This window comes from Oenanthe melanoleuca, chromosome 5 (genome assembly GCF_029582105.1).
Source record: "Oenanthe melanoleuca isolate GR-GAL-2019-014 chromosome 5, OMel1.0, whole genome shotgun sequence".
Classification (NCBI taxonomy): Eukaryota; Metazoa; Chordata; class Aves; order Passeriformes; family Muscicapidae; genus Oenanthe; species Oenanthe melanoleuca.
The window spans coordinates 4,361,426-4,370,535 of NC_079339.1; positions in this window are offsets into that span (position 1 = coordinate 4,361,426).

A 9,110-nucleotide genomic window follows, 5' to 3' on the forward strand; every position below is an offset into this window, starting at 1 on the left:
CCATTAGAATGAAGCAGATTTAACATCATCATTGCCAAATTTACATGTACTGCAACCTGGATTTGGGCTGCTTTTAACTATTCCAATATTGCAGAGTTAGCAGGAAAAAATATATGAACACTTGCAATGGGCTCCCTATTTATCCCTGTCAGTCTGCAACCAGGTGGAAAAGTGAAGTCTGTTGGAAAGGCCCCTGTCAGGAGGGGCAGGAAGGAGAGCAGGCTCTTAAACACAGCTCCCAAGATGAGACCCCTCACAAGAAATGTATTTTAAAGTTGAGTACACAGAAGTTTCTCTGTAGAGGACATGGCAGTGATCCTTGCATACAGATGTGATATCGACTCACGAGGCAGCAATGCTTGGTTCTAGCGCAGACACAGCCAGATGAGCCACTCAGGCACGGTCACCTTACAGCCAGAGGAGGAAAAAGTGTTTCTAGAGGCATGGGTCCTTGGATCTGTTCTAGACACTTTCCCCAGGGAACCTGGCCTGCAGGGGCCTTGGCAGCTGGAAAGCAGGAGGGCTGGCCAGCAGCCAGAGCGTTTGTTCTGCTGTGAGCAGGGCTGGCTGTGCTGTGGGCCCGCAGACGGTGCAAGAGCCCCCTGCAAACAGCCAGGAGCAGCTCCAGGGGCAGGAGCTGCCTCCTCCCAGGCAGGTGTGCAGCAGGGCTGCCCCATGCCCAGAGCAGTGTCCCGACGGGCTGTGCCTGGCTGGCTGCACAGCAGCACCCGTGTGTGCTGAACCGCATCCACAGGCTGCGAAAGGCTGTGTGGGGACGTGAAGCACACCCAGACAGAGAGTGCTCAGCCATCTCCTGCCTCCAGGAGGTTGTTTTGTGCACAGCTTTTAGCCCTGGCCTGCTGCCACGCTGAGGTGAAGCCGATGGCATCTTCCACTGAGGATCTGCCTCTTTTTCACCAGTGGAGAAAGCTCAGGACAAGGGGGACCCACTTGTCACCACTTCAGCTCAGCCCAGCTCAGCTGCACTGACTGAGCTTTGCAGCCAAACAGAGCCCCAGCCTGGAGCAGCACAATCCCGAGTGCCAGGCTGGCTGCAAGTCACATCTTGAGTTTCCTCAGCCACAGAGGGAGAAGGAACACGAATTCTGATTGTACCTGCTCCTGCTGAAACACTGAAGGACAGCGTGTGCAAAAAGGGGACAAAAACAGTTAATCCTCTGCTTCAATACAAGAAGAGCCCTTAGAGGTATGAGTGGTACATAAATTGCTCAGTCTTTTTCTTGACACCAATTTTTCACCTCTGGAAAAGGGCATAGAGGATTTGGGGCTGCTAAGCCAAGCAATCATTTGATCTTATCTTACTAATTCCAGCCTTTAGGTCCCAAAGAAAACTCAAAAAAAACCAGAGATACAAGTGGCAAAAATAATTTCAAAGGGCTCTTCTATGAGAATTTTCTCCTGTAAAACTGAATTTGGCAACTCTTCACAGGCATCATGCAAAATTGGTGCCACCTAAATCTGCAGTAAGGAAATTTGCTCCCCAAGGATGGGACCCTACTGAGTACTCTTGAGTAAAAACCTCCAACAATAATAGTAGTAGATGGGAAGTGTTATGATCTCTTCAAATAGTAAGAGAGGTATTACATGTATGCTTATATGGCAAAAAATACTATTAAACCTTGGAGAAATAGACACTAAAATTATCCCAGCTCCTAACACTTATTAGCTAGTTGTGCCTTTGCATTTAGATATAATCTGTGCTTGAATTAATTAGGCTTCTGAAAAAGAAAAGGATATCTGAAAATAAATCAGGTTTTTTTCAGAAAGGATGTAGGACTTGCAGTCTCAATCTCCAGCACATGCTGGAACAATGCTTTAACTTGAATAAAGGAATTATTGTTTAGATGCACCCTATTCTTAGAAATAAAACATCACATGATTTGAGCAGCCCAAAGAGGGGATGCTTCCAAATCTGTAAAGGACAAGTTAAATGGACACTGGCAACCTTTGGAAAAGGGATTCCCACTTCAGTGTATGCCATTGGAAATCCCCTTTTACAAGGGTCTTATGTGCAGGCTGAATTAAAGATGAACCTGATGAGCTGATGGCGAAATTTAGCTTCCAAAAATCACAGCTGTTTTTTGTATCAGACAGTTTGTATCCAAAGAAAACAAACAAGTAAGGCTATAGTGGGATGCAACCCAAAGGAAATCATCTTCAAGTATGTTACTTTGGCATTTTTCTCAGGCCAAGATTTCTAAGTCATAGGAAGAACTCTTGTGAGCATTATGATGGGCCTAAACAGCTATGGCTTATCAAAGTGGTGGTATTAAAGTGCTAGCCAGCTCTTCTATTCAAAAATACAATAATAATAACTCATTAAATAATTCTCAAAAGGTTTTCATTATGTCCTTTGTGGGAAACATAGAAGGAACATCTCAATACCAATTTGTTTGTACATTTAGATATTATAAACTTACCTTCGCTTTTTCTAAAAGTGAAGAAATCTTAAAGTACTTGATAAATATGCAAGTCTATTTTTATTTATGGAATCTAGAGCTGTTTTTCTACAAAATGGTGTTTCAAAAGTCATTAAAGAAAACTTAAAAATTTGTGATTTCACTTAAAAACAGACAGATGTGTGAAGCTTCAAGGAAAACATTTCCTAAATTTCCTTCAGATCAGTGCTTCCCTTTGCAGTTCCAAAGAAGGCTTACAGTCACCTTTTGAAGAAAACATGTTACACAGAGTTTTGTTTTTCGATAAAACTATGCATTAAGAACTTTTAAGCATTAGTTTCAGTAATTGTTTTTGAGCAATCTGGGTTTTTAGAGCTGTCTAAAACAAGTGTATTGTGAACTATCATTAGCTTTGTTGTGCAGCATAAGCTCAGGCAAACATCCCACGAGAATTTCTTTCTTCTACTGAGAAATGTAAGCATATTACCCTCTATGATCTGGAAGAAAAATCAGAGGTATCATTGATACAGCTCTAAACACTGTTTTGGTGTTCCACTCCAGGAAGCAGCTTGGTTCTTTTTCACCCATGTTTCTTTGTTACAGAACCCTGTAAAGCAAAAGCAGGAGTCCCTGAGGCAAGTTTGACATTCTGCTACACAGGACCAATGACAAGTCAATATCCAGAAAATAGTTCTTTGCTTTTTGTTTCGTTAATATCCCAAATGATTGAAGAATCTCAAAGGTAAAGAATTCACACAGCATCAACATCTTAAAGCAATGTACACCAAGGCATTTTTCAAGGAAGCAAAAAAAATGCCACCAAGAAGCAGTTTTCAAAACAATAGGATATTGAGCATGACACATAATGTACCTAGTACACATAGGGAAGGTACAGCCTTACTTTAGGGAGGTTATCACTAGTAAATACCTGAAAAACGTAAAAATATCAAAGAAAAAAAATCAATGTTAATTGGATAAGAAATTTTGTATTAAAATAAAAATCTGTATTAAAATAAAAAAGAACACAGCAGGGTGCCTGTGACACACGGGAAAAGGTTCCAAGAGAGCAAAATTAACAGAGTATAAAACAATCTCCAGAGAAGTAACAGAAGTCATGCCACCTGCATTTTAAAATTTGACTTGGCAAACATCCATAAGTATGTGCCAAGAAATGATCTTTTACTGATGGTAACAACTGTAATTTATTTACTGTACTCAATTTATAAAGTCAAAACTGTTAAACCAGCTCAGTCAGGACTAGAATTAGAGGCCTGAATTGTCCCCATCTCTTCATTACCATCCCTGCCTGCATTCTCCAGCACCACATTATAAAGGGACAGGAGTTCAAATCCCCTTGGACAGTCCAGGAGCTCCCATTTGCAGCTTGCAGTGCAATTGTTACCCAAGGCAGATGCACCAGATGTTTCTTCTCCTGTTGCAGTGTCAGTGCCAGGGATGTCAGCCACAGCATCCTCTGCTTATTGCCCTCTCTTCCCAGAGAGGCAACATCTTTTATCCCAGAGAATTACCTGCCAGCCCAAGCTCTGGGGGAGCAATTTGGTTTTTTTTCTTTACTGCACATCAGGGAGTTATCTGGATCCCTTTCCATGTAAACACCAGCTAATGGATCCTGTTGGTACCTCTTCTCCTACCTGTTGACTTTTTTTTTGCACTAAAGGCACATTTAGACTAACCTCAATCTTGGTACTCCTCCTGTCTCTTTATTTAAAATTATTATTGTGAGTTTGTGATAAAAGCCATGCAAATGAGCATTGACAGCTCAGCTCAGGTGTCACTTAGGGCACTCAGGCCTTTGAACTTCACCGAGTCATTCCCTGTCAGTGACCTCTGCACCTGGAAGACTGAACTGTATTGGCTCCCCTCCACCTGGTATTCCATACACTGTGGAAAATTCACAGATGAGAAAAGGGAGGGGGAAAGGCACCAGTTACAGCACCTACACCCCACGGTTGCAATGGCTCCCCTCAGAAGCAGAAGGGTTTCTGTGTGATATGGATTGCTCTGGGATCTGTCAGCTGCAGCACCACAGGAAAACAGCTCTCCCACATGTACCACTCTTCATGCCTCCAGGTGTTGACTCAAGTCTAATTCTTTTTTTGAACAATACCACTGTCTGACTCAGTGTGTGTATAATAGCAAGTTCATGATGTTCATACAGAAATAAGATTTGGAGAACTACCAGCTCTTCTCTTCTCTACAAAGACTTGTCTAACTAACACAAGAAAATCCTTTACTGGATCTTAAAGTCTGTGAGGACAGCATATAGCTGAATGCAGCCTCTACTACTCTGGCCTTTCTGACCTGAAAACATAAGATAAATTAACAGAGGAACTTGGAAACAATGAATAATTATGTCTTGCCTATATTTCAACTTAGAAATAACTTCTCTAGCATCCAAGAAGGGATGTCAGATGCCAGGCTTCTACAGAAAAGAAATCCAAATGGGAAAGGAAGTCATTTAGTAGACTCCATCTGTTAAATTGTAATGCTGGAAAATTGACAGAGAGCATAAAAAAGTTGTCTATGTCTGAAACAAGTTGCCTGTATATGTTTGTGCATATATATATATATATATATATATATATACACACACACATATCTGAAAGGAATATTCCTGCAAAATGCTGGTCATGGAACTAGAACTCACTAAGTAGCAGTAGTCACATTGGAAATGCTACTATCCTATTATACAGGCTCACTAGGAATAACATTCAAAGTACAATGGGAGGTAAACTCCATCACCCCCACCACCAGAAGGAAAAAAATAAAAAAAAAACTAAAAGAAAAACAAAAAAACTCCCACAAGTCTTGTGCCCTCTTGGGAATTTTTTTTTAAATTCTGAAAATTTGTGCAGAAACTTAAGCTTGTTTTACATTGTGTCTTTATGTCAGAAGGTTTTCCTGAGAAGGAAAAACCAGGTACCAGGCAGCATGCAGCTGCCTGCACTGTGGCCATCCAGAGAGCTGCCTTGAAACAATAGCCACAGCACAGGTACAGCATGAACTGGCCCACTCTGTTCTCATTAACCTCAAATGAGAAGTTTGTTTTCTCAAAGCTGGTTTTGGAACCATTTAAATGATAAACTCACAATGCCAGGCAGCCCTTCCACCAGCACAGGGGGGTCAAGGCCTTTTAAAAAGCAAAACCCCTGGAGTGAACTACTTCTTTCAAACCACCATGTCCCACCTGCCATGGGGCTTTCTGCCCTCCAGGTAAGGGCCCTTCTCCTGCTCTACCCAGGCTGTAGATCCAGCAAGCTGCCACCCACGGTCACACACAGGAGCAAAAGCCTGAGCACCCCTCCTGGAAATGAGCAGATGGAAATTAACATGTCACACTTGTGGCCTGGAGCTACAGAAGGGTCTCTTCTAGAAGGGAAGTCAGGCACTGCAATAGGTAAGATTTAGCCTTCTAAAGGGATCCTATGTGTTTTATCCTGTGATTTTAATCTGCTGTGATTTAAGAAGTGCTCTCGATTCCAAGGACAAAGCAAGAGAGGGGCAATTACAAATTTTCTACATTCTCAAAGAAAGTCCTAAACAAGGAAAGCTCAAAATCTGGGAACATTTCATGCCTTGTAACAAAAGGAAAAGTCTAACAACAATTCTGTGTGGGGGAGGGAAAAAAAAAAAAAAACAGCAGTAGCCAATAACTTGTTGCTGGATGTATCACATGATCAGACTTACATAATCTAAAATGTGATTTGGCTTCTTTGCCTGCCAAATCCCATCCCAGGGATTCTCAGGGTGTTTCTCTCCACAGCCACAGGCTGAACTGGTTTCTGGTGCCATGGTTTGCTTGGATGAGAAGAATCCACAGGGAAGAGCTCAACCTCCACTCAAGATGGAAGGGTTACAGGAACAGCCCACTGTTCAGCACAGATGAAATTACAGAAAAAGAAAGTAACCTTGAGCTGCCTGTAATACTTACCCAATATTGGGATGCTCACATGTTCAGAGGCTACACATGTTAATATAATACATTTGTATCATAAACACAAAGCCAGCATCATATCACAATCAGACATAACCTCAACCAAATTATAGTGTAAGGATGCAGCTTGGGTCAGCACACCTCCCTTCTGTCCACTAATTAAAATCATCAGCTTGTCAAGTAACATACTTTCCTACCAAAGGAGTAATTTTCTGTCAAGAAAAAAAAAATCCTGATCACAGCTTGGATGATATGTTCTATTCTATTCAGAAATGTTTATCATGTGCATCAAGAATAGGCTTCAATTCTTAAAAGTTGGGAGCAGCAGGGGGATAATGAAGTTTTATACCAGACACAAGATTTTTCAGGATACAGATAACACTGTAAAACAATGAGAGACTTGGGAATTAAGCAGCTGATGAAATTAAAATACAGAGAAAATAATGAAAACAAACAAAACCACATAGCCTGCTCATGCACAGAGATGTGCATTTTAAAAAGCATTGACATTTTTCAGTGAGATTGAAGAGTTGTTATTTCTTTGAAAATGACTCAACAGCTGATTGCAGTCAAAAAACTCCAATGGAATATCAAACATCATTAGAAAAGACCTTGAGTACAAAATGCTAGATAAACATTTGTATGTACAGTTGGTGTATCATTGCCTTTAAAATATTTTCAAGATGATCACATTGCCTGAAAAATTTAAAGTGTTTGTTTCTCAGTGTCTGATAGCATCCACATCCAGGCCCAAAACCCAGCCTTGCACTGGGTAGGTTAAGGACCAAAACTCAGCTCTTGGGTGCTCTTTACTGGGTTGAAATCTCAGAGACAGGGACACATAGTTGGTTGTACTGTGAAAGCCATCTGCTGGGTTCTCAGGCACTCAGAAAATAAACCCACTGCCCATTTTTATAATTTAATATTGGACTTTATCAGCTCAGATATTCATGTGCTGTTGCTTTATAAACTTTACACCACTGTTACCTCTACTGCCCTTATTCCCACTTGTGCTTGTGCTGCCCACAGTGCTGACACAGGTCTTGGTGCTTGAAACATCAAACCAGGACCAGACCAAACATTCAGGCACAACAAATGCCCTCAGTACTTTCTGTGCCCCACCTTTGTTCAAATGGGGATCACAACAGTGCCAGCTTAGGGGTCACTCTTGAAATGCCCAGTGTTATTACCTACTTAAACAATAAGTGTTAATAAGGCCACTCACTTTAATGGCTTGCTGAATCAAGATCAGCATGTTAAAACTTGAAGGAATCCAGCCTAAAGCTTGGCTTTACATCTGAAGAGCTTTAAGAGTAAATGGCTAACCTCCAGCCCAGTCCTAGGAGTGCCTGGGGTACCAGGCATGGCACATATACAGGATTGATGAGGATTACCTCTGTTGCATGGCTTTGCTCTGGAGAAGCAATGGAAACACCAGAGGTTTATGCCCAGAAGCTTCTCTAAGGAGGCATCACCCATCCAGCACTGCCTGCCTGGATACAGAATCAGGGCAGCAGAGCCCCTGGGCAGCGTGGCCTCCTTCTCTGCTCCATTCTCAGGCAGATGAACCACAACAATTAAACACAACATTAATATATCCAGAGATGCTAAATTTAAGACTTGGAAACGCTCCTGCTGAAATGCTAGTTTTATAACTTGGAAACATTCCTATCTGCTTCCTTCCACCTCAAAACACAGTGAGTTAACTAGGTCTGACCCTCTGGCAGAGCTCCATGTAAGTGGCACAGATTTGCCTACTGAACAAAGCTCTTTTGTTTCTTAGAGCTGTGAAATTCTGGTGCTCTGTAACTTTTCATGTTTCCCAGGTTAGCTTGCCACCAGGCTATGACTAAATGTCTGCAAAGGATTTCAACTCCAACAATGTTCAAAATCAGCTTCAAATTCCCAGAAAGCTTCTGGGACAACTGTGGTTTAATAGGGAGCTGCATTCTCCATTCTGCTCTGTTCCTGGCTGCATCATGTCTGTCTTTCTTCCATTCCCCTCCCTCCTGTTATACCTATTCAGCTCTATCATCCAACACAAAGGGAGACAAGGGCTATGACAGATCTTTTCAAAATAATTAGTTTTAAGGATCACTTGTCTTTGAAGGAACTTGAAGTTCTGGAGCAGATTTCCTGTTCTGTGGGAGGAAATGGATCTTGTCTCACTGATTCCACAAGGACAGGAGGCAATTCCAAGCACACACACATATGATGTCAATAACACACCTTGAAGTAAACAGATTGTACCTGAACTAATGAACTACTGTGGCAAAATATCCTGCCCCCTCTCTGGTGTCTGCAAAAGGTCCCAGGTGGTTTAAATGGGAGCAGGTCTGTGCCACATTTGCAGGTGCTGGAGCACTGGTCTGTGGTAGTTGCACAAACTCCCTCCATGCCTTATGTAGCAGGGAATAAAAACCAGGATCTGTAATAAAAACCTTGAGAAGTTATTGCATGGACCTAAGGGTCCTCTGCACTGGGGCCAAACATGAGGCAGTGCCAAATTAGAGACTAAACATGGATGCATTAAACCACTAAGACACCTTGTATGACTTATATGAACAGGATTTTCTTTTTTTTTTTTTTTTCACCTGAGACATTTAGGTGCCTTTTTTTTTTCCTTAGATATTTAAGACATCCCAGGGCAGCAGGTAACTGAAGTAATGAATCCTGATGACCTTTCCTTGTCAATGTTCTATGCAATTCTTAAAAAAAAAACCACCATAACAATA